Source organism: Triturus cristatus, unplaced genomic scaffold (assembly GCF_964204655.1).
Source record: "Triturus cristatus unplaced genomic scaffold, aTriCri1.1 SCAFFOLD_169, whole genome shotgun sequence".
In the NCBI taxonomy this organism is placed as follows: Eukaryota; Metazoa; Chordata; class Amphibia; order Caudata; family Salamandridae; genus Triturus; species Triturus cristatus.
This window is the reverse complement of record NW_028187409.1, coordinates 1109375-1135778: the sequence shown is the minus strand read 5'-3', so window position 1 is coordinate 1135778 and position 26404 is coordinate 1109375.

The following is a 26404-nucleotide window of genomic DNA, read 5'->3' as shown; positions in this document are numbered from 1 at the left end:
TTGGTATTGAGTTTCTTCTTGAGTGTGTGGCTCATTTATTGACTATGTGTTCAACCATTAACACCACCCTCCAATCAACCTAAACCGCTCTCCCATACTACCATAAAAAATAACATTTGAGATTATTAACCCCTTCACTGCTAGTGCTCCCCCCCCTCCTGTGCTAAGCCTTTTTTTGGCTATTTGGGGTAGTTCGTGCTTAGGCCCCTGTAACTTTTTGACCTCATAAGGTATCCACACCGAATTTGCGTCCTTTTCTTCCAACATCATGGGGGGACCCAGAAATTAGCCAAAATACAGCTAAATGTTGTTTTTTGGGGGAAAAATGGGAAAAAAGTGCTGCAAATGAAAGTGTCGTGGTTTTTCTCTGCAATATGTATTAACAAAGGATTTGTGGAGCTGAAATCACCATTTTCCCAGCTTTTAGGGAATGACAGACTTTTTTCAGAAAACCAACATTTTTTACACAGTTTTGTCATTTTTCTGGGACCTAGCCTATTTTTGCAATTTTTTGTGCTTTCAACCTCCTTCCAGTTAATGGTAGATATGGGTATGAAAGCAATAATCGATCCTGGCAAGCTATACATTTTAGTAAGGTAGACAAAAGTCTGAGTTAAGCAAGGGGTCATTTGTGTAGATCCTTCAAGGTTTCTGTATAGAAACTAACAGTTAAATATAGGAAAAATTGAAAATTAGTTGAAAAAAACAGCCTTTTGTGTCAACGTTTTCACCTGTAACTTCTTCTAATTATGACAGCTCTTTGAAAGCAATATACTGTTACATCTCCGGGACCTTACTGGTTGTGGGGATATATAGGACTTGTAGGTTCACCAAGAACCCGACTAACCCAAAGCCAAAAACTGAGCAGCGACTTGCAATGTTTTTTTATTATGTACCGGGTATATAGCAATTATTCTTGGAAAATGTATACATGGAAAAACCGGTATGAAAGACACCTATATATTTCTGAAATGGGAACAAAATATAGAGTTTAGAAACAGTAGATATTTGCACATTTCCGAAACTGGGAATAGTCATACTAGCATGAGAATTATCGGTCATTTTTCAAAATTGACTTATTTTTTACACATTGTCTTTCATTTGGAAGGCAGAAATGCATTGAAAGTCAATAGGTAATAACAGTTGCTTTACAAATCTGAATTACCCTAGGTCTCTCGATAAAAATGGTACCTCACTTGTATGGGTAGGCATAGTGCCCACGACAGGAAACGGCTCAAAACGCAATGTGAACACACCACATTTTCACAATGAAAAATTTCCCTTTTTTTGCAAAGTGCCTAGCTGTAGCTTTTTAACCCTAGCTCTGCGGGCACCTAGGGAAACCTGGCAAACCTATACATTTTTTTAAACTAGACACCCAGGGGAATCCAGAATGGGGTGACTTGACTGGCTCGCACCAGGTTCTGTTACCCAGAATCCCTTGCAAACCTATAAAAAATGTAAAATAAAACACATTTTCCTCACATTTCTTTGGTGGAAAGTTCTGGAATCTGCGTGGATCCACAAATTTCCACCCACCTCGCGTTCCCCAAAGTCTTCCGCGAAAAATGGTACCTCACTTGTGTGGGTCGGCCTAGTGCCCGCCACAGGAAACGGCACAAAACGCAACGTGGGCACACCTCAATTTCGCAGTGAAAAATTATGCTTTTCTGGCAAAGTGCCTAGCTGTAGTTTTTGAACCCTAGCACTGCCGGCACCTAGGGAAACCTTGCAAACCTATAAATTTTTGAAAACTAGACACCCAGGGGAATCCAGGATGGGGTGACTTGGCTGCCTCTCACCACGTTTTGTTACCCAGAATCCCTTGCAAACCTAAAATATTGTCCAAAAAAACACATTTTCCTCATATTTCTGTGGTGGAAAGTTCTGGAATCTGCGTGGATCCACAAATTTTCACCCACCCCGCGTGCCCCAAAGTCTTCCGAGAAAAATGGTACCTCACTTGTGTGGGTAGGCCTAGTGCTCGCGACAGGAAACGGTGCAAAACGCAACGTGGACACACCATAATTTCACAGTGAAAAATTACCTTTTTTTGGCACAGTGCCTAGCTGTAGTTTTTTAACCCTAGCTCTGCCGACATCTAGGGAAACGTAGCAAACCTATACATTTTTGAAAACTAGACACCCAGGGGAATCCAGGATGGGGTGGCTTGACTGCCTCTCACCAGGTTCTGTTACCCAGAATCCCTTGCAAACCTAAAGATTTTTTTAAAAAAACACATTTTCCTCACATTTCTGTGGTGGAAAGTTCTGGAATCTGCATGGATCCACAAATGTTTACCCACCCCGCGTTCCCCAAAGTCTTCCAAGAAAAATGGTACCTCATTTGTGTGGGTCGGCCTACTGCCCACCACAGGAAACAGCGTAAAACGCAACGTGGACACACCTCAATTTCGCAGTGAAAAATGACCCTTCTTTGGCAAAGTGCCTAGCTGTAGTTTTTGAAACCTAGCTCTGCCGGCACCTAGGGAAACCTAGCAAACCTATACATATTTGAGAACTAGACACCCAGGGGAATCCAGGATGGGGTGACTTGACTGCCTCTCACCAGGTTCTGTTACCCAGAATCCCTTGCAAACGTAAATAATTGTAAAAAAACCCCACATTTTCCTCACATTTCTGTGGTGGAAAGTTCTGGAATCTGCGTGGATCCTCAAATTTCCACCCACCATGCGTTCCCCAGGTCTCCCGATAAAACTGGTACCTCACTTGCGTGGGTGGATCAAGGACCCGCGACAGGCAAGGGCCCAAAACCTATTGAGGCAAGATCAACATTACCTATCACAAACCAACCAGGTTTTGCAAGTGGGGTCCCATGAGTTTTTGGCCCGGGGCTCGGCAGCCGTCGAGGGAAACCTACCAAACACACACATTTTTGGAAACTAGACACCCGGAGGAGTCCAGCAAGGTATGACTTGCGTGGGTCGCCCAACATTCTCCTACCCAGAATCCTGTGCAAACTTCAAATTTCGCTGAAAAAATCACTTTTTTCTCAAATTTCTGTGTGGGAAAGTTCTGGAATCTGATGTGGATCCACCAATTTCCTCCCACCCAGCGTTCCCCCAGGTCTCCCGATAAAAATGGTACCTCACTTGCGTGGGTGGGTCAAGGACCCGCGACAGGCAAGGGCCCAAAACCTATTGAGGCGACATCAAAATTACCTATCACAATCCAACCTGGTTTTGCAAGGGGGGTCCCATGAGTTTTTGGCCCGGGTCTCGGCAGCCATCTAGGGAAACCTTTCACCTATCAAACCCACACATTTCTGGAAGCTAGACCCCCGGGGGAGTCCAGCAAGGTATGGCTTGCGTTGGTCTCCTAACGTTTTCCTACCCAGAATCCCTTGCAAACCTCAAATTTCACTGAAAAAATCACTTTTTTCTCACATTTCTGTGTGGGAAAGTTCTGGAATCTGCGTGGATCCGCAAATTTCCTCCCACCAAGCGTTCCCCAGGTCTCCCGATTAAAATGGTATTGAATCACTACCTCAATCACGGCGAGCTTCAATAACGTATTCATAAACTTGTATATATTACGCAGAAAACTGTGATCTCTTTTATTATATTCTCAAACACCATCTTAGCAATATCAGCTACACTATTAAAAAACAAATATAATTAGAAAGTAAATAATGTTTATAAATAAACAAAGGGTGACTGCAGTTCAGCCACCATGGGCGCCATCTTGAATCGGTATTATACAGAAGTTACAATAATCAACGTAGGCGCCATCCATGTTTAACTTTCATCCAGAATCCTTATTACTATAATTCACTTAAACACCTTCATTGTGAATGCTACACTCCAATACCACAAATCCAATCTCACAATACCTTAACTCCTATAATCAGTTCTTCACCCTTAAGTAGACCATATAAGCGCCATTCAAGCCATACTAGAGCACTTTATATGTCATACTTACATCCAGAAAGATCGCATTGGAAGGTATTACCGAAACTCTCACATGACTATTTCCAACTACTTCACCATTATTTCTCATTATGGCATTCTGGGTAGGAAAACGTTGGGGGATCCACGCAAACCATACCTCATTGGGCTACCCCGGGTGTCTAGTTTTCATAAATGTTTGGGTTTGATACTTTCCCACGATGACCGCCGAGCCCAGGGCCAAAATCTCAAGATCCCCCCCCAAAACCAGGTAGTTTTGCTATAGGTAATTTTGAAGTATCCACAGTATGATTTGGGCCATTTCCTGTTGCAGCCACTATGCCTACCCACACCAGTGAGGTATCATTTTAATCGGGAGACCTGGGGGAACACTGGGTGGGAGGAAATTTGTGGATCCACGCAGATTCCAAAACATTCCAGCAAAATTTGAGATTTACAGGGGATTCTGGGTAGGAGAATGTTGGGGGACCCACGCAAGCCATACCTCGCTGGACTCCCCCGGGTGTCTAGTTTCCAGAAATGTGTGGGTTTGGTAGGTTTCCCTAGATGGCTGCCGAACCCCGGGCCAAAAACTCATGGGACCCCCTTGCAAAACCATGTTGGTTTGTGATAGGTAATTTTGATGTCGCCTCAATAGGTTTTGGGCCCTTGCCTGTCGTGGGTCCTTGACCCACCCACGCAAGTGAGGTACCATTTCTATCTGGAGACCTGGGGGAACGCTGGGTGGGAGGAAATTTGTGGATCCACGCCGATTCCAGAACTTTCCCACACAGAAATCTGAGAAAAAGTGATTTTTTCAGCGAAATTTGAGGTTTGCAGGGGATTCTAGGTAGGAGAATGTTGGGGGACCTGCACAAATCATACCACGCTGGACTCCACTGGGTCTCTTGTTTCCAGAAATGTGTGGGTTAGGTAGGTTTCCCTAGATGGCTGCCGAGTTCCGGGCCAAAAACTCATGGGACCCCCGTGCAAAACAGGTTGGTTTGTGATAGGTAATTTTGATGTCTCATCAATAGGTTTTGGGCCCTTCCCTGCCGCGGGTACTTGGCCCACCCACATAAGTGAGGTACCATTTCTATTGGGATACTTGGAGAAATACTGGGGGGTTGGAAATTTGTTGTTACTTTCTGCAGCGTGGAAATTTGAGCACAATAATGCAAGGACAATATGACAGTCACATTTCGAGGTTTGCAGGACATTGTTTGTAAGATAACTTGCTGGGATCCACAAGAGAGACATCACCATGTACTCACCTGGGTGTTAAGTTTACCCAAAAAGTTGGTAGGTTTTTCTTAGATGAAATGTACACCTTGGCAGAGAGACAAAAAAGACAAAGATTACTGCACAGCCATCTGTTCCTCAAGCACACACACATACTGGTTGGATTTGGCACAAGGGCGAGTGATGGTTCAGTATATAACATTTTATTAACAAGAGATTTCACAAAAATGAAAAGCACTGTCAATAATTGAAAGGACAAACAACTGAACCACTGACTCGCACCTCGTGAGCTGTAAAGCCACGGCAAGGCACCAACCGCTTTACAGGCCATTCACACACCTTTCATACATGATACACACAAGACCATTCACACCACCAGGCACAAAACCAACACATTACACCATTTACAAAAAGGGACAAGGTACACCCTGTTTGAGAAAGCCTCAAGACTGGTCCTCAACCTGCCAAGACACTGCCACATCTCCCAGCACCTGCAAGCACTCCACTGGCTCCCCATCGAAGCTAGAGTCACCTTCAAGATGCTAACCCACGCTCACAAGGCCCTCCACGACACCAGACCAGCATACCTGAACAGCCGACTCAAATTCCACGCACCCCAAAGGACCCTACGATCAGCCCAGCTCTCCTACGCATTGGTCCCCCGCACCAGAAAGACCAGATCGGGATGCCGCTCATTCTCCTTCCTCGCGGCCAGAGCCTGGAACGACCTTCCGCTCCACCTCATTCAGATAACTTCGCTCCCCACCTTCGCAAGAAACCTCAAAACGTGGCTCTTCGACAGACCCCCTCCTTGATGGACTGGAGCCTGCAAACCCCCCCCCCCCCCACACCCCCAGCGCCTTGAGACCCTTACGGGTGAGTAGTCGCGCTTAACAAACACCTGATTTGATCTGATTTGAGAAAGACAGAAAAGACAAATATTTCTAAAAAACACCTATTCTTCAAGCACACAGACACACTGGTTGGATTTGGCACGAGGGTGAGTGATGGTTCAGCATATACAGTTGCATTAACCAGAGATTTCACAAAAATTAAATGCACTGTTAATAATTGAAAGGACGAGAAACTGAAACACTGACTCACAGCTCGTGAGCTGTAAAGCCACAACAAGGCACCAACCGCTTTACAGGCCATTCATACACCTTTCATATGTGCGACACATACAAAACCATTCACACCGCCAGCCACGGACCCAGCACATTACAACACTCACACCAGCAGACAGCTCCATTCAAGGGCCCATCACTTTCACACTCCCACATTCCTGACACAGCAACCACACCAGCTCACGAATTGCTTGGAGTGGCGTTTAGCTAGCAGTGTGTGTAGTTACCAGTAGCAAGTCACTACTCACACACCGCCAGCCAAGTGCCCGTCCATGCACACCGCCAGCCAAGCGCCAGTCCACACACACTGCCAGCCAACCGCCAGTCCAAGCACACCGCCAGCCAAATGCCAATCCACACACATCGCCAGCCAAGCGCCAGTCCACACACACTGCCAGGCAAGCACCAGTACACGCACACCTCCAGCCATGCGCTAGTCCACACACACCACCAATCAAGCACCAGTCCACGCACACCGCCAGCCAAGCACCAGTCCACGCACACCACCAGCCAAGCACTAGTCCACACAAACCACCAGCCAAGCGCCAGTCCATGCACACCGCCAGCCAAGCGCCAATCCACGCACACCGCCAGCCAAGCGCCAATCCACGCACACCGCCAGCCTAGAGGCAGTCCACGCACACCACCAGCCATGCAGCAGTCCACGCATACCACCAGCCAAGCGCCAGTCCACACACACCGTCATAAATTTTTTCACACGCCCACATTCCTGACACAGCAACCACACCAGCTCACGGATTGCATGGAGTGGCGTTTAGCTAGCAGTGTTTGTAGTGACCAGTAGCAAGTCACTACTCACACACCGCCAGCCAAGTACCCGTCCATGCACACCGCCAGCCAAGCGCCAGTCCACACACACTGCCAGCCAACTGCCAGTCCAAGCACACCGCCAGCCAAATGCCAATCCACACACACCGCCAGCCAAGCGCCAGTCCACACACACTGCCAGGCAAGCACCAGTCCACGAACACCGCCAGCCATGTGCTAGTCCACACACACCACCAGCCAAGCACCAGTCCACGCACACTGCCAGCCAAGCACCAGTCCACGCACACCACCAGCCAAGCACTAGTCCACACAAACCGCCAGCCAAGTGCCAGTCCATGCACACCGCCAGCCAAGCGCCAATCCACACACACCGCCAGCCAAGAGGCAGTCCACGCACACCACCAGCCATGCGCCAGTCCACGCACACCACCAGCCAAGCGCCAGTCCATACACACGTCATACATTTTTTTTAAACAAGAAAGAAAACACAAACCAATTGCAACTAAATACAAAAACAACAGCAGTAACTAACGACATCATTCTATTGCCAAACGTTAAACTGAACAACTATATAAAACCATACAGACCAGGCAGTACACTATTAGACTCACGGTTGCTCCCAAAAACTCTTTTGAGTGTGATACAATCTGAAACATCTGGGCACACACAGCCCAGGATTAGAAGGACAATCGGCACAGTGCATACGACTCTCCATCCGCACACCTCTTTGCAAGCAGACTCTACATCTCTTACAGGGATTGTTTTTTTGGGGCGTGGGAGGAATTAAATCAGGAAAGTGGCACTCTTTCAATCTAGCCACATCCTCCACCACTCATACTCTAGGAACACTTGCCTGTTCCACAACAACAAGGCTGCCTATCACAGACTCCTGAAACTGAACAAAAGTCATCTTTGACGCAGGTCAACAATCCTTGTACACAACAAAAGCATTGAAAGTTGCTAAATTGAAGAGATGGATGGCCAACTTCTTATACCAATGTAGCCTTACGAATAGCAGTGTAAGGTTCCAACCTCTGATCTACTCTATCGACACCACCCATGTGCTTATTGTAGTCTAAAATGCACACAGGTTTGCGCACTTCACCAAGCTGACCCCAAACAGTCACAGGTGAAACACTCTCATCATGAATGGTAGTCAGCATGTACACATCCCTCCTGTCCACAAATGTCACAGCTAGCAGTTCCTCACTACGCAAGGCACTGCACTGTCCCTTCTGAAGCTTTTTGCAAACAAGCTCTTTTGGGTAACCTTTACGGTTAGAGCGGATTGTGCCACAAGCAAAAGTGTCCACTTTGAACAATTCCTTAAACAATTGCACAGCAGTGTAGAAGTTGTCAAGGTACAAATGGTGCCCTCTGTTAAACAGTCCTCTAGCAAGATCCCACACAATTTTCTCTGAAACTCCAAAAGTGGACGGACAACCAGGCGGGTCTATAGTGGAATCCCTACCGGTGTACACCCGGAAATTAAAGACATATCCTGTCCTACTCTCAGACAACATATACATCCTAATTCCATAACGTGCCCTCTTGCTAGCAATGTACTGCCTAAAAACCAAACTGCCCTTGAACAGGACCAAAGACTCATCAACAGATATTTCTTTGCCTGGAGTATAGATCTCTGAAAATCGATCTACAAAGTGATCAAGAACAGGCCGAATCTTAAAAAGACGGTCACAGTCAGGGTGATCTCGTGGCAACGCCAAAGCATTATCAACAAAATACAGCATCCGAAGCAACAGTAAATACTGATCACGACTCATAATTGCAGGAAATATGGCCGTTGCCATCAAGGGACTGGTAGACCAATATGAAGCCAGCAACGGCTTCCTTATCAAGCCCATCAAAGAATTCAAACCCCAAAACTTCTTCATCTCGTCCAGATTTGTGGGAGTCCACCGGGTAGCTCTAGAGCGGGGCCTAAGTCTGGCACTGTTGTCCCTCAAAAACTGTTCAGCATACAAATTAGTCTGCTCAACAATCTTACCCAAAAATACATCATCCATGAACAACTGAAAAAACTGTATAGGCAAAACAAAAAAAAATCACAATGCACTCTACACCCTGCATCACCACTAAAGGCAGGCAGCACCTGGATCAACCCAGAGTTCAGCACTTCCAGTAGGAAGCCTAGCAGCCTCAGGCTGCAATCCAGAAGCTTCTTGCACCATCGGCACAGTAGTGTCGTCCTCTAAAACAGGCACTTCATCCGCACTGAGAGTAGGTTCATCCGCACTGAGAGTATCTTCATCATCCTATGATTCCATGTGGAGAGAAAACTCACTGCCAGAATCTTCCCCTCCCTCCTCTCCCTCAGACGCACTGTCAGTCTCATAATCATGCTCAGAGGAAGATTCAAGAAGCATACCAACCACCTGCTGAGCAGTCATTCTACGGCTAGCCATAATGCTTACTAATAAAGGTAACTTGTCAAACAAGTCAACAACAACAAACCCTTTGTAAAAATAGAAATGAACAAAATGTAGCTTTATCACAAAGACCTTTATACTCCAACACTATACCACTCACTTGCCAGAAGCAGCTAGACTCACCACCACCTACTCTGCACAGACACTGTAAGGATCAAGAATATACCACTGAAAAGAAAAGGAAAAGAAAATTACACATAAGACAATACAAACACATCGCAAAGAATTTCATGTTTAAACGACTAACTAAATATGCTGCCATTATGACACCACTAACAAAAAAATATATTCATGCATGACAATAATACTCATTTGGAGTAAATACAACAACAACAAAAATTCTTACCAAAAAAATGCAAATACGCAAAACTGCAGAACACCCACTGCCGAAACCACAAACAGGAATCAAAAGCTTTACACCAGAATAAAAAGGAGAAAAAAAACATTACAATCACATATGCAAATAATGCACCAGTCCACACACAATCCACCAGCCAAGCTAAGGGGTAGGTGGGCCTAAGAGTATAAATAAAATATTCGTCCCGCAATAGGGGAGAAACCCTTGCCCAAAAGGCCACTTCCGAACACCAAAACTTAAAAAACCCTGGTGTCTAGTGGCTTCTGCCTCCTTTGGGAGCAGATGGGCCTAAAAACATACTGCTGATCTGCCACCCAAAGAGGGCAGAAATGGCCACGATCATCCTCCCATAGAGGGGAGCGACCCTTGTTCAAGGGGCCGCTCCCCAACATCAAAAACAAAATCCCTGGTGGCCTAGTGGCCATACAAAAAAAATAACACAGCCGATCTGCCCCCCAGGGGGTCAGAAACGGCCAAATTAATGCTCCCAAAGGATTAGATGATGTGGAGGGAGGGGCGGGGGGAGGCAGAGGAAGGGCTTCCCCTGCCTTCCCAGATGGGGGCACCTTAATTACTTTCCTACAAATTACCAGAGTGCAGCTTCAAACCAAACCCAGGGTATAGAAAAGATAGTGACTTGAGAGCTGCAAATTGCCATTTGGCACCTCATACTTTTGTTACCTCTATACCCTTTTGCAATTGATGATTCTTCTCCAATATTAATGCTTCTGATCTGTGAGATAATATGCTGGAAGGAATCGTACATAAAGTGTGAATGCCTTTGAAGTGAATCAGCCTGAAGGGGGTCTATGTAGTTACTAGAAAGAAAGCTCTGCATTGCTTTTAAACCGTTAAAACCTGCAAGCTGTTGTGAGAAGTGAGGTAACCACTAGTCTTCCTCATGGCATCCTGGTGAACACACTTCAAATCCAGTGCTCTACTTGTTCTTCCAAATGAAATTGAAACTTAATGCAGTATGCTTTCCATCTGGCTTCAAACTCTTCTCTAGTGCACATCAGTTTTCTAAATTGGCTTAGAGGGTCACTAGGGGCACAGAAGCTGCCCGCTCTGAATGCTTCACTTCAGAGCCCGCGCATCGGAAAACCAGCCAACTCGCCAAAGGGTTATACAGTAGACATGTGCACACTTCTCCATAGCTGCCAAGGTTTCAGATTGCTATCTGTGACATTTTCACAATTTCAATGTAATTATGAGTGACATTTCAACAACTATGAGTGACACTTTCTCGTAGGCAAAATCACGCAATGAGGAAGAGGGAAACATATAAATATTAGAAATGACACCCATTTGAGCAACAAGAAACTCTAAGATCTTGGAAGTGGTGCAACTGATCCTTGCAAAATGCATTGTAACCCTCTGCGCTACTTTTTGGTGAGTCAAAACTGCTACTAGACAAGTAACTCTCCAGCAGGAGCTTTTATACTCATAAGTTATGTCTAAGCACAGCACAGCACCCTCCCTCAGCTCAGCAGGTACGGCTGAACCACAAGTAACTAGAGGTTCTCTGTGGCAAAAGCATTAACCCGCTGAGCTATCTACATAAAGTACAGCTCGGTGATGTAAAAGTACACCTTCTTTATTGCAGGCATGTTAACCCTCTGCACAGGCAGGAGCATTTCGCTCTGCACCTGCAGTGTGTTAGAGAAAGATCACAGCTGGCCAGATGTAATCTGTAACCAGTTCTGCTCAGTGAAGGTACACTGTGTCTTTCCATAAAGATAATGCAATTACACCCATTATGCATGAAGCCAAAGCTCTGCCCCGGCAACTCAGCCATCAGCCACAATTCGAATACTTTCCACGCTGAATCATAAATCAGAGAGCAATTTTGCCTGCCAACCAAAAGAATGCATGCTTCCGATCTAACACACTTCCAAGAAGAGACACAAAAGGCCCTTTGATCTGCTTCCCAGCTCTGCTCCATTAATTAGTCGTCAGCTGTAAGGCCTTTGGAACCACAACGCGGTAAGGTTCAGGGGAAATTGTAAAATGGGCGCTCAAGGCTGATCTCTGAGCCACACAAACAATTAGCCATTAATTAACCACATATCCTCACTTACTAATGAACGCTGCTCATTTGTTTTGAAAAGGGGTTTGCTGCAAGAACAGAGCATCAGCGCCTTCTACCACTGCGCAGCTGGTACAGGCTGGAAATCCATAGTGAAGCGGATGGTTATTTAAAAAAAACCCAAAAAAACAAGCATTCTTGCTGCACGATCGCGCCCCATGCGCGAGGCGTGCTGACGTCATTACATGATGTGGTGGGGGGGGGAAAGCAGAAGGGCTTCCCCGTTGATTGCAGTTGGGGGCAGCTTTAGGGGTGGCCCACGGGGAAGCCGGCGCTTCCCCCGTGGGTGGGTGCTAGAATGGCCAGGAGCCGTCCGACGCACACGCCCACCGTGTCGTCGGACGGCTCCTGGCCGTCGGCGCATGGAAAGGGTTAATTTAAGCCCTGTAGGCCAATAAGTGTCGCCCGGACTTTCTACATAGTGTACCTCGTGTAGGTACACTACATAAAAAGCCAGCTTCATACACTGTAGTAATAAATACTATTTAATAAAGTGTTCATTCTTCTTAGTGCAGTGTGTGTGATACGGTGAATAACAAAATAAGGTTTGCTAATGTTTCCAAGGTGGCCCTGATCTGTTTAAGGGATTGTTAGTAACTCAAAAGCAATACTTCTATGTCAATTACACATTGAATAACATCTTGAGAGGCTAGAAAAACCTCTCTTTCACATTCATCACTCGTGCCTTTAAATCAAGTTCACTTGTGTCACCCATGGGTGCGAAAGCACCCCGTGTATAGTTACGCCAAAGTAGTAACTTACGCAACCTTCTGATGCTGTAGGAAAACATCCGCAGATTACTGACACAGATGGACAGAAGCATTCTTCCTCCCTTGCTCCATTAAAGATTTGTAAGAGCTCAGGGCAGAGTCTTCTTGAGGACCGTTCATAAAACTATTCGGAAGCAATTGGGGCTTGGCTACCTTGCTCAACTGAATTTCATTTAGAGCTGATGCTATCCCCTCAGAGGTCACATCTTCCTCCAGTAGCATTTAATCTGTCCAGCTGCAGTCCTCGCAAATATTGCTAGATATCTGAGCCTGCAGCAAAGAGATGAAAACCATATATAATTCCTCGCAGTAAGTCTGGTGGAGTTGTGCGTTACTGACATCAGAGCCAACAGTCTTTCCTAGCAAATTCCTTATATTCAGGATCCACCAGAACGCCTTTTCATGTCTACATAGGCACACAGAGATTCCCATCTTTGTTTTCAAAATCATGCACCATTTGCCCAACTCTTAAAAAGTGAGTTTTGGCAGCACCTGAGCCCAACACTGTATCCCTAAGCCATTGCCCAAACCAATGCTCTCCTATAATTAGGATCCAGAAACTATGATCTTCAACCACCAGAATCTTGCTTCACTATCCACGATGGTCTATCATTGTGTTTCTTTTTTATGAATGATGCATGACATAGGTGTGACAATTCTCTTGTACTGTGTTCTGGGAATTCACACTAAGGCCTAAATCAGTGATTCCTAAACTTTTTAAACCATAACCCACTTTTTAGAACAAACTTTCGCGACCCAAGTTGCTTTAATGGCCACGATTGGAGGAGGAGCCTGTCCCCAAAATGGCCGCGCGGAGCTGATGCTCCTTGGTGAACCCTCTCACCAACTTCATGAGCGGTGTCCCGCCGCACTGTTATCCCACCCAAAATAATGATTCCTCTACCGGAATGCTAGCGGATAGCCGGAAGCTAAATTTCGCCCTTCTCAGACCTTGCCTCACTGAGAAATGAGCCGCGACGTCCTTACCATTGTATACGCCATGATGACGCTGTGTGAACGCACCCGGTGCCGAAAGAAGTGTTCCGCGTTGCCGTCGACCTCCGTTTTTCCAGCAAACAATGCCCCCCACCACTTGGCCCGCATCCTTAAATGTCGACTTGCTGGCTAACCCCTCCTGGGAAAAGTAGGGGAATACCACTTCGACTCCAAAATGGCAGACGCACCCGATCAATCGCAGCTCCTCCAACCCAGTGATACACCTGTTTTCGACTCCGAGCAGCTGCTTCTTATGAGGAAATCCATCTGTATTCCTCTGCTCAAGGTACCATTTGTTTGCGGGTTGAAGCATTGTTCTCGCCATTCTCGGCGTTCGGTCCTGACATGCTGCCTGTACCTGCCAGACTCTCTAATGGTGGCCGCAACTTCTCCATTCTTACCTCTTATGCACTCATCTCGCTGCAAATATCTGACTCGTGTGCAATACAAAGCACTAACAGACATCGCTTCCTCATTAGTGGCCCCTTGATCTGTTGAGACTTCTCAGTTGCTCACTTTGTCTGCATTTGTTGAGGCTGCAGAGGCTCTGCAGTCAAGATGGCGCCCAACACTTGTTGAGACCAAACTTTACATACGGCCGTCTTTCCTACAGCATCTGATGCACTGTGTTAGCGGGATACCATGAAGCTAACCCAGTGTTCCATCAAACTCCTGTGTCCTTAATGCCTTGTATCTGCTCCTGAATTTGTAGTCATTGGCTGCGGTTACGCACCCTCCCTCTACATGCATAACACCCCTCTGAGTGAGACGTTTCCACTACTTCCACCGCTAGGGAACCTTTTTCCTTCAACATCGTCAGTGATCCCTCCCAAGTCCTCCAACCTGGAGGATGAGGCAGACAACGCCTCCCAGTAACACCAGGACTGATGCCTTCTTTGGAACGATGACAATGTCCCCACAGGCAGAAACTAAAACTGTTTGTACTTACCGCAGAGCCCGATTACCCTTGGCCGCTGCCCGGTGGAGCTGTGCTATGCAGCTATAGAGGAGTCTGGCTCTGGGTCTCCCCCTCGGCCGTCTCCTACCCAGCCGGACATCAAACATTGTTTTTCACTTTTCTTCACGGTTTTATCTGTCACTCTTTTACTGCTTTGTTCCCCCTCAAGTACTTTCCCCCTTCAGGTCTTCTTGACTCTGTCTGCTTTCCTCTCCCCTGTTTACCATTTCCCCCACTACCCTCCATTCCCCATAAGACGTGTGTCTTGGATATGCTACGTGCTAATATCTTATATTATTGTGTAATATCACATTTTCTCCTAAGCATATACTGGTAACTGTAACTGTAACTGATGTAACTATGTAACAATGTTCTGAAACAATGTCCATTCTCTTGTAAAGCGCTCTGATACCTCCGGGTCTAGCCAGTGCTATATAAAACTTTTCAAATAAAAAATAAACGAGGAGCACTTTTTTTAATGCAACTAAAGCATCGTGTGGCAGTGTGAACTCATTTACAGTCAGCACATTTTCTATTGAAATGGCCACTAAACTTGCACGGACGCACAGTTTTATCAATAAAATTATACTGAACGATAATGTATGGAAATCTGGGTTCAGTGAGCATTTGTCATTTGTGCATCACCAAGGAAACTGTCTTGTTTTATTTTGATCGTATTAAAATCCTTGCTTCCATTACACTTCAGAATGATAAAAAATGTGCTTCATTTTGGTTCCCTAACTGCTGAATATGCACAGTTTATTTACAGGTATTTACATTTTGCTGTGTTACAAAAAATACATTATACAGCCTTTCTGATCACACACTGTACCCCAGCAAGATTGTTACTTAATTCACTTGACTTTTGTTTCCCTGACTGCAAAGTGAGGGGTTTGTAAACATAAATCTCCCTTTTTAGGTCTCGCCTAGTGTTGCAGTGCTCATGCCCTGCTCGCTCTGCGAGACATATTGTGGTAGAGGAGATTTCACAAGGGGACTTGAAGCCCCGCCCATTATTTTCATTGGCTGGCATGATCGTTTATGCTAAACAGTGGCCTCCGATTGAAAATAAGGCTTGTTTGTTAGCGCCCTGTCTCATTTTGGGATGGCCCATCCGGACTGGATAGTTTGCTTGACGGCTCTCGTGACGGTATTTCTTATTTATAGGGGGCGTGTAGTGGCGGATCATGTTTACGAAGTTAGTCTGTTCCGGTACCTCGCTGCAATCAGGTATGCTCGTCAGCCAATCAGAGACGGCAGTTTGCTGGTGATGGGCGTGGCACGCCGACACCTCCCAGAGCGAGGCGTTCCCCTTCTGTGCCAGCATTCCGCCCAAGCAACAAGCGAGGAAACCAAACGTTCTGACTGCCGTGCACACCGCGCAGAGAACCAGCTGTGAGTCCCACCGCCCTCCGTCTCTTCCACCCGACGGTCAGTGCAGCGACGCCCGGAGTCCCTAGACTAGATAACCAGCGCCTCAAGAATTTCAAGAACAAAGGCCGCGACTTGGAGGTACGCAGCCATAGTCATATTGTGCGGGAGGCAGCCAACTCGCTCTGGGCCAACGTCTCATTCCGGCGTTTCTTCCCTTGTTCTGGGACTTGAGAGAGTGGTGTGTGACCCAGAAGAGGCCTCGATAGGCCTCCCGGCCTATTGGCGGGGGAATGCTACTTGTGTTGGAAGCAGTAGCGGGGAGGTGGTTCTGTCTGGATAGTGGGGGTTCTCGAGCAACGCCAGCGTAAAGAAATACGTTTGAATACTGTGTTGTGGTAGTGGTGGGTGGATAGTAGCCGTGGACAAGGTAATGAAGAGTAGAGTCATGGGTTAGGTGGCTTTTATTCGTGATGGGCATGTTTGGTTATGCAGGGGAAACCACCAGCTGAAGGGATGTTTCTGACTTGAATAATGGTTGATGTGAGTAGTATACATCCGCATGGGGAGGTTATCAGGGTTCCTGCTTGTGTTAGTATAGGGGGAGGTGGGGTGATGCCTGAGACTGGATTGCATGGTTGGTACTGTCAGTTCTCCTTCCCTATGCTGGTTGTCATCGCCGGTTATGGTGGACCCGCGTCCCATTTCTGTATCTTTCCCAGTGCGTGAGCTAGACGCGTCCCTCCGTTTGCGGCTATGCTGCTCAGGCTCGCGAGTCAAGCTTTGTCAGGTCACGTGACTTTGCTGGACAGATCCTGGTTCAAAAACAAACTTCACCAACATCGGTTTTTAACCTGGATCCTTTAGTCTGACTGGAGGTGAGAGAACACAAATATATATATGTTTATAATTTTTGGATTAAGAAAACGAGAAAATAACAAAAATAACTATAGGATAGGAGGCATTGATGTGGATCTCATTATTGTGCAAATGATCTTCATATTTGGCAGTGCAGACTTGATAGTCTGACACTCTTATCTAATAATGTTCCATTGTAGTTCTGCGGGTGGTCGGCCACCTGCTGTCTTGCAACATACTGACGTGATGAATACAATGGCCCATTAGTGAGGTTAATGTGGGCATTGCCCCCAAGAATACCAAATGCGTTAGCCAACCATTATTTTTTCTCTCCAACGAGCGGAATACCCATAGTTTGAGTCTTTGTCTTCACATTCGAAGTTTGTATTACTTCCTATAATTAGCTTAATGTTTCCCTAAAAGTGCTTTATCTTGGGTCAGCGAAGGGATCCTTGATCTAGATACAACTGCCAGTTGTAGAAACAGCCTCTCAAAGGTTCGATTCTTAAATGATGTAAAAGGCTGCCAGTTGGTCTAACCAGGTCCCTGCATTGTAGAATGCCGGGGGGGGGGGGGTGATAATTAGTAAGAGCAGGTTTCAGTCTGATCCACGTTGACCCAAATGCTTTGTTTAACTTTTCATAAGGCAGCTCTATCAGTTAATTGAAATTCTTTAACTACTCGGTTAGAGTTGACTGATGCAATGTAGAAATTGGTCAGTTGGAACTTCCTTGGGGCTGAAATTAAGAAACAATTTCACTATATACAATTAAAACTTATTTACAGCATAACGCACAGACCGCAATTGGTATGGTCTGGAGACAATGGTGCCATTTTTAATTTACAATAGATTTCCTATAACCATTAAGTTATACTATTTAAATAAGTTATGAATGTGTAACAGATCAATCAAAATAAGTCCTTAAAGAATGCAAGGGTGGGCAGTGCCAAATACAACCGGACACTGTGTTGCTCGTGATGGAGCAGGTAGAGCAAAATTTTGTATGCCTCCTCTATTTGCATAAAAAGATTAACTAAATAACTTACTGATTATAATTTTACTAATAGTGTGGTGTGTGAAACTAACTCAACCTTTGCATACACAAACTACACGTGGGAAATTGCTATTTGCATGGCAAAATAACTAAAATAACTAAAATACGTACAGATATTAATAGTAGTATATGTGGTAATTAGATATCACATGATTTATGTTGCTTTTGTGACGTTTGCATCTTCGTGGAGTACCATAAAGGTGAATATATTGCTTTCAATGTCGTTATATGCTAGGAAAATCCTCATAGATAAAGGGGATTAGTAAGGGTATAACAGAAGAAGCATCATTTCTTTGTATTAATTATATTTTTGTGTTTGTTTGCTTAAGTTGACATTTGGGCCTATCGCAATATGGCGGCAGAAAACGAGTTCAGAAGTGGCCACCGTCTCGTGAGTGCGAAGTCTACTGCGCAGACTCGGATGGCTCTGTGAACTTTCAAACAACCTCTGGACACCCTGTTCCTGTCAAGGATAGGATATTGGTGGACTGCCAAGACCCCGGACACTAGAAACTGGTATAAATGAAAAATAGAATCATACAAGTGAAAATCGAAACTTTGCAACATAAGTATTAAGTCATCTCCGGAAACGAATCAGCAAAATCCATGTGAAACCTGACGGACAAATATCGGACGTTTTTGATTATCCAATCATAGACATTCTCCCCCCAAAATTGTTTCATGTTATCCCGAAATTTATTATAAAAAGAGTAGTAGAATAAGGAGGAGTTGGCATTTGGCGGTTACTATGACTGCATACCCTCTTTGACCCCACAGGCGATGACTGATGCTTGCATGACTTCTGGTCCTTTGGCGATCTTTGGGACTGTTACGTGCTGAGCAAAGAACTTTTGGACCTTAATATTTGGCCTGCTTATTGGGACAATTTAACGGCTAATTCGGATATGCAGAGCCAATGAATTAGAGAAATCCAGGTAGCCAGAATAGGTAAATATAATGTCCTGTGATTTAAATAAATTGATCTAGAAAATTCTAAAACTTTTGATGAAACTAATGCTAATATTATTTGCAATGAAATTTTAGATAAACAAATATTGATTAACAGAAATTATGAGTTTGTGGTCTTTCGTTAAAGAGAATAAATGATTCTGAGTCTTAAAATGTGTTTTAGCTGGTTCTAAATCACCATCAACCAAACCAACTAATTGGTCCGTCGACCAAGTGGGTGGAGTGCCTTGATGTTTGGGATTAGGGATCTATAGGTGGCGAATGTTAATGTAAATTCTCTAAAATACCTTTTCTTTCCCTGTAGGTTATAAGGTATTCCCCCACATGTCCAGCGCATCATCCCTCCTCCTGTGTGCAGACCTGTGAAAGAAAATGTAAGTGTTGGTGTCATGGGCCCCACCAATGAATGCATGTGTGAATGAGTTAGTATGACGACGGGTCTGTGATGCATGGAGGATAGTTGTAAAAAATGTGCTCTCTCTCTTTTTCCTGTTCCGTGCTGGATCACTCGAGATACTCTTCTTGGGTTATAAACCCGTATCTGATTTAGTATAGTATGGTGTCCACCTCTAATGTAGTAGTTCTGTCAATGTAGTTAATATAGAGTCAATTTTTTAACCCAGGGATAGATACCCATCTAATACTGTTTTGTTCAGTCCACATATAACATCCAACCACTAGACCTAATCCGTCAAATCCCCAGTAGTTTTCACAAAATAAACTTTTACCAAAAGGCGTTGAATTACACACCATCTGACAACTATAGTATGTCTGTACTTTTGAGCAGTATCACATAGTCCCAATTTCGGCGTCTTTGGCTCTCAGTACTGGAATAACCTAATACTAGGATACCAAAGCATTCGTGCACTGAGACATCTTCTCCCGATTGGCAACAAAAGATGTATGGTGCTGCTCAGCACGTACATGCCGGTTTCTTGTACACAAGCAGAAATGCTAGTGCCAATTGTTGCATTGTGGGGTATTTTTAAGCTGGACAAAGTGTATCCCAGTCAGCGGAACCAAAAAAGGTGTGTAGGTCTTCCGTGGTACAGTTCGTTTTACTGCAACTGTCCCAAGTAACTCCTGCGACAATCATGGACTGGAGTGCTGGTCAAGCTGTATTACATTTTGCATTCAATAAACTAGTGCCATGTGGTAAACAAGGCTGCATGTCTTAAAACTATTAGATGCTTGAGTTTGTACTATGCGGAGTTGTTGTTGCTGTCAGCAAGATGATACATGGTTGTGAGAAGTTGGCCTGGTATATGATGTTCACTAGTTAAAGTGACCACCTTGTACCATGCCAAGCAACCCTTATGGGGTGGTTGTAAGTCAACCTTTTCGGACCAGCTGCCCTAGTGGTAGCGTAGGCTAAGCAGTCTTTCAGGCTAAACTCGTTTAGGCATTTAAAGCAAGCTGTTTTACCATATGTTTATACCAATGAAAGGACACCACACAGATATATATTCAAAATATATATGTATTTATTACTCAAAGTATCCCCTAGACTCTTTATGAGCACAGGAGCACAAATCGTTAAACAAGAAAGTATCACAATATACAGAAGTTGCACTTTATATGGATAGGCCCTGGTGGCCGTTCAAACCATATACTAAAATAGTGGTATAAGTACCATGAACAGGAAAGGGAAAAGGCCTAGGGCCTCTAGAATCGCTGGGCCTACAAGGAGCTAACTTTAGTTAGTGACCAGGAGGTCCACGGGTCGCGTGTGCAGTGAGAAAAGTTACACGCGGGCTCCCATAGGTTTTCAATGGGTGCGTAAAAGTTCAAAAGTTACTGCTAGAAGGGTCTTCTGGTTGGACTACGAAATCAAGACTTCAAACCTAGACATTAGAGATGTTACTCTACACTTGGGCACCGGAGTGCCAGCTTTACCTCACCCACAGGAAGCGGGTGCATAGGTCTCGAAGTGCGTCGGGTTTCGTCTATCTGTTCAATGGAGCCTGACGACAAAGATGCTGCAGGCGGTCGGTCCAGAAGACATGCGGTGGATCCAAGGGTGGATCGGAAGTGTAGAAGACCTGTAAGCAGAGGGGACAGTGTTCACAGTTACTAGCCAGTGACCGGCGTGGCACCAGGTAGGTACCAGGCGATGTCGGGTGCAAACAGGTGAAGAGGTGTAGCTTGTCTCTGCAGCCACGTGGTCCCTGAAGGTCAACGATGTCCAGGAGTCGGTTCACGAGCTGTCCCACGCAGGCTCTCGCTGTCGGCGACTCAAACGGAGCAAACAAGCCTTGGCAAAAGCAGGAGTCGCAGGAATCGAAGAAAGCTGTTAACTCTGACCAGCAAGGTCAGAGGGGCTGCTCCTTTGGAGGGAAGCAAGGGCCAGTCTGGAGCAACCAGACCAGCATCGCAGTTTTCAAAAAGGGTCGCCAAGATGGCCACTAGCCAACGGGCCAGGGACCGGTTAGGCGCGTCGAGTCGCAAAGTGCAGAGGGGCCCCACGCAGATCGTGGAGATGCTGGAGGGCTCACCTTTGGTGCAGATGCTGCTCGGATGTTGGGCTTCTCAGGACCCAAAGCACAACTCAGAGGGAGCCTCTGTTGTCGTGCTTGCAGCTTGTTGAGTGTCTTCCAAGATGTCTGGCTCCACGTGTCTCGGTGCCTCCACGGGTTCCTTCTTTGCAGGGACTGTGGATCGGGCTGTGAGAGGTCTGGAGGTCCAGTTCTTGTCGGTCTCTGGGCTCGGGCTCCGGCGGGAGGCGGCATCAAAGCAGACGTCGATTCGCTGGTTGGTGCTTGCATTAGCAAGATGGTCACTCCCTGACCATAGGGGAGATTTCCTTCAGTCTTCTGTGCAACAGAACGTCGAAGTTCCCGTCTTCTTCTTAGTTTCAAGTTGATTCCAGGATGTCTGAAGTCTTAGGACACAGCTCCTACCTTTAAGCGGATTCCAGGGGCCGGACTACCTGCTAGGTCCCTCCCTAAGGGTGGGACCAGGAAGGGGGGTGGTTACACCCCCAATCCTTTGTCCAGCTCGCCCCAGGTCCTGGGCTGGTTTGCCCCAGGACCGGTTTGAACTGGCATGCGGCACCGAGGCTCCTTGTGAGCCTCAGGCATGTCTGATTCTATTCAAGCCCAACTGACCAATACACAAAATCCTGTCTGGGGTGGTGCTCGCACCTCCCCTGGCAGGAAACCCTTTGTCCACGTCTCCCAAGCTGGAAGGACTCCCAGCAGCAGGAGGGCAGACTTGTGTCGGTGGTGGCAGCGTCCATTTTGTGGAGCTGAGGCTATGTCTGATTCTACCCGGGTTTCAGGTTCTGTACATGTCGTGTCCCTCTAGAAGGGTGGAATGCTAACCCCGTCTCCAGAATTGGCGAGGGGTTAGTATTCCAATTCGTATGACACCTTACTCGACATGTTTTGATAAAGCCAAACCAAAGATAGCATTTAACCGCGAGGTTCATAATGCACTTAAGAGTATATGGTATGGCGATATCTGGAAACGGTAGAAGGAAGTTGTTCCGACCACTGCAGACAGGCTCAGCTCATGCCAGAGCACCATCTCACATGGAACCAAGCACTCTGCCTTCAGGATTGTTAAGGCCTGCCATAGGAGTGACTTATAGGTTAACATGTGTTCCTTTTAAGATTAGGTATAGGCATACTACCCTTAAGTAAGAGGTGGGTACACCAACTTACCCCAGCTGAGGGATCAGCCAAATTGGAAGGCCAGACCAGGGGTGGCATAATACATGCTGCAGCCCCTGGGAGGCCTAGGGTACACCTATGCCCTGGGTACCTAGGGTACACTGTACAGGGTCCAATAAGGTGATCCTTACCAATTGTGTATGTACCTAGGGTACATGGAGTCCTTTTTAAAGAGAGAGCAGACAGGCTGAGATCCTGAATGGCAGGATCTCAGGCCAACTAAGTCGAAAAACCAGCTAGACACTAGGCAAAAAGTTGGGGGTAACCATAGTCAGATATCCACCTTCCTACACAACCCCCCCCCCCAAACGAACGAAGGGAGATAAGGCTGTCCTTGACCAGGTAAGCCTATATTGCCCAAGTGGCCATATAAGGAAGAACCAGCACTGGCATGGTTACCCCCTGTCTCATGGTCCACTAAGCAATCCCTCACCCTAATGGTATCATAGGGTCTCCACCATAGGGAATCTCTACCTTTGGTGTGTCTTTGCAAAGTAAAAGGCTGGTGTTGAGATGGAGTACTGAAGTGAGTGTCCTCCAAGTGAGGCCTCAGCTTCCTCCAATCATCCTTCACCATGGATGCCTTTCTTTCTTTAACTAAGTTGCAGTGTGCTCTCAGGGTCAGCCTTTGGCTACCTAAAGCTGGAGGCTGGGTCCCTTTTGTGGGCTTACTGGAGGGACAGGTCAGGTTTGGGGCCCTAAGGTCCCATGTTTGCCTGTGCCCAACAGAATCCCTCTGGGGGAGGTCCCTAACTACCTGTAAAGGGGATCCCTCAGGAATGTGTTTAACCATCACCTGGCTAGGGCTACTAGCCAGGCAATCCTCATTCTTTTGATGGGGGGTCCTTGTGGACAGGGGCCCTCTTGGGGGTCACTGGCCTCCCTGACCTCTGCAGCCCTGGGCTGACTGAGGCAGGGTAGAGAGAGGCAGGCTACCTGCACCAGACTGGGTCCCACCTTGGAAAGGTCCACTGACATCAGAGGCTCTGCCAGGCTAGGCTTGGCTACCTCTGGGGCAGTTCTTTCACAAGGGGTGGGGTCAGATCCCTGGGGAGGCTGACCTTTTCCTAATGTCTGGGGAGAGGGAGACTTTTCTTCCTCCCCACTACTCTCTGTTTGTGTGGAGTGATCCATAGTTTCAGGCTTCACTACACCTATGTCAGTCTGAGTATGGACTGAGACCATTACAGTCCTGCCAACCTTTTCAGGGGGGCACTCAGTTTGGGTTTGAGCTGTGACTGTCACAGCTCTGCCAGTCTCTACAGGGAAGTCTGTCTTTGCCTGGGCGGTGGCTACCACTGCCCTCCCCACCTTTTCAGGGAGGAAATCTACTTGGACAGGGGTTGTGGCTGGCACAACCCCACTACCCTTTTGTGAAAGGCCTACCATTTTAGAATGGGTGTTTTGTTCAACTCCAGCCCAAGCTGAGAGTTCTAAGTCATTCCCCAGTAAGCAGTCTACAGGCAAGGTTGGGGACACTGCCACCCTTTTAGGGCCAGTGACACCTCCCCAGCTGAGACATACCTCTGCCATGGGATGACTGTTCTGTTTGCCATCAATGTTAGTTACCTGGTAGGAGAAACCAGGCAAAAGCTGCTCAGAGGGAACTAGCCTATGGGCCACCATAGTGATGCTAGCTCCAGTGTCTCTGTAGGCCTCAGCTTTTCTACCATTGATGTAGGGCTCCTGTCTGTACCTACCCAAAGTGTTGGGACAGGCAGTGAAGTTGGCAACCCCCATGCCACCATCACAGACAAGAGTAGTTGCTGTAGGGGGATTGGCTAAGCCAGGGTCCCCCTGTGTTCCCCAAGAAAACCCACCCAAATTTCTGGGGGCACTCCCACCACCTGGGGGATTACTGCTGACAGTAATAGGTGGTGTGACAGGAGTAATTGGAGGAACAGTTTTGTTTTTAGCCTTTGGGCAACTGCTGTCAGTTTTCCAATGCCCAGGAATTTTACATTCATGGCAGTAAGGCTTTTTACCTGTGGTAGAGGAGGGAGCTTGGGACCCACCACCCTGTGTGGAGTTTTGGGGCCCTGAGGAAGATTTCTCTTTTGTTTTATCCCCACCCTTCTCTTGAGGTTTGGTGGTATCTTTCTTCTGGTCACCACCCTGATTTTTAGGCCTGATCCTGGTCCTGACCCATTTATCTGCCCTCTTTCCCAATTCTTGGGGAGAGGTCAAATCTGAGTCTACCAGGTGTTGATGGAGAAGCTGGTTTTGACAGTTACTTAAAATCTGTTCTCTCATCATCAAATTGTACAATCCTGTATAATCTGAAACCTTACTTCCCAGCAACCAACCCTCCAAAGCCTTAGTGGCACATTCAACATATTCAGACCAGTCCTGAGTCTGTGCCTTCTGGGTATCTCTGAACATTAACCTGTACTGCTCAGTGGTTAAGCCTAACCCATCAACCAGGACACTCTTCAGGGCTCTGTAGTTTCTGACATCCTCCTCTCTAACAGTGAGGAGTCTATCTCTGCCTCTACCTTCAAAGGAGAGCCATAAGATTGCTACCCACTGGTCCTCAGGAACCTGCTGTACTTTGCAGGCTCTCTCAAGAGCAGTCATCCACTTGTGTATATCATCCCCACTTTTGTAGGGGGGCACAACCTTGGACAGGTTCCTATTATCAAAGACCCTATCTTTGTCCCTAGGGACAATGCTGCCACCAGTGGGTATAGACCCACTCTCTCTAGGTTGCCTAGCCTTGCTCAGTTTCCCTTCCATCAGGGCTACTTCTAGCTCCTGTTTCCTGATCCTCAGCTGGGCTTCCTGCATTCTGGCCTCATGCTCCCTCCTCTGAGGGCTGGTCATCCTTCTTCTGGAATGACCCTGAGAGCCTCTAGAGGCATGAGAGGCATTAGAGTCACCTGAGTGATTCCTCTGTCTCCCAAACCCCTGGTTAAGTCCACTAGGGAGATTCAATGGGGGGAACCCATTGTCATTCCCAAATAGTCTTAAGTTAGCTTGGCCAAGTATAGCACCTGGCACTGGGCTATTTCTCCCATCAGAATCACTACTACTATCAGACTCATCCCCTTTGCCATTCTCGTCCCTATGCTGATCCTCATGATCTGTAGTCTGATTCTCATCTAAGGGGTGACTATTAGAAAGGGGCACTTCAGTAGCATCTTCAGAAGGAGGGCCTCCTGTTCCAGTCCCTGAGGGGTCTAACTTGGAGGCTTTCTTGAGAGCTCTCTGATCTTCATCAGTTTGCAAGAGTTCTCTGAGTTCAGCAGAGGTAGGGTTCATGGGCTGTTTAAGGCCCCTGGAATTAGCCAACTGCCTGAGCTCATTCTGGTTTAGGGTAGCAAAGATGGATGGTGCCCTCTGGGGGTCACTCTCGACAGAGATGGGTACCTTGGACCCCTCTGCCCCAGCCATTGCTCTTAAGTGTGGGTGGATGTGTTGCAACTACCTACACTTGTGTTTTCCTACTAAACCTATCTAGTAGTTGTAGTCAGGGTGTGCTACTCCCTTTGCTCTACAACAACTAAGTTCAGTAGAACTTAAGTATATAACTAACTTGTTTTATATGTACCTAAAGGTACCTGTATGATCTTTCAATTGGTAACAAAGAGATTACAGAGGTAAAACAACAGCAAGCTCAAATCCCAACCGCTGCTCACCAATGTGAGAAGTTGGCCTGGTATATGATGTTCACTAGGTAAAGTGACCACCTTGTACCATGCCAAGCAACCCTTATGGTGTGGTTGTAAGTCAACCTTTTCGGACCAGCTGCCCTAGTAGTAGCGTAGGCTAAGCAGTCTTTCAGGCTAAAC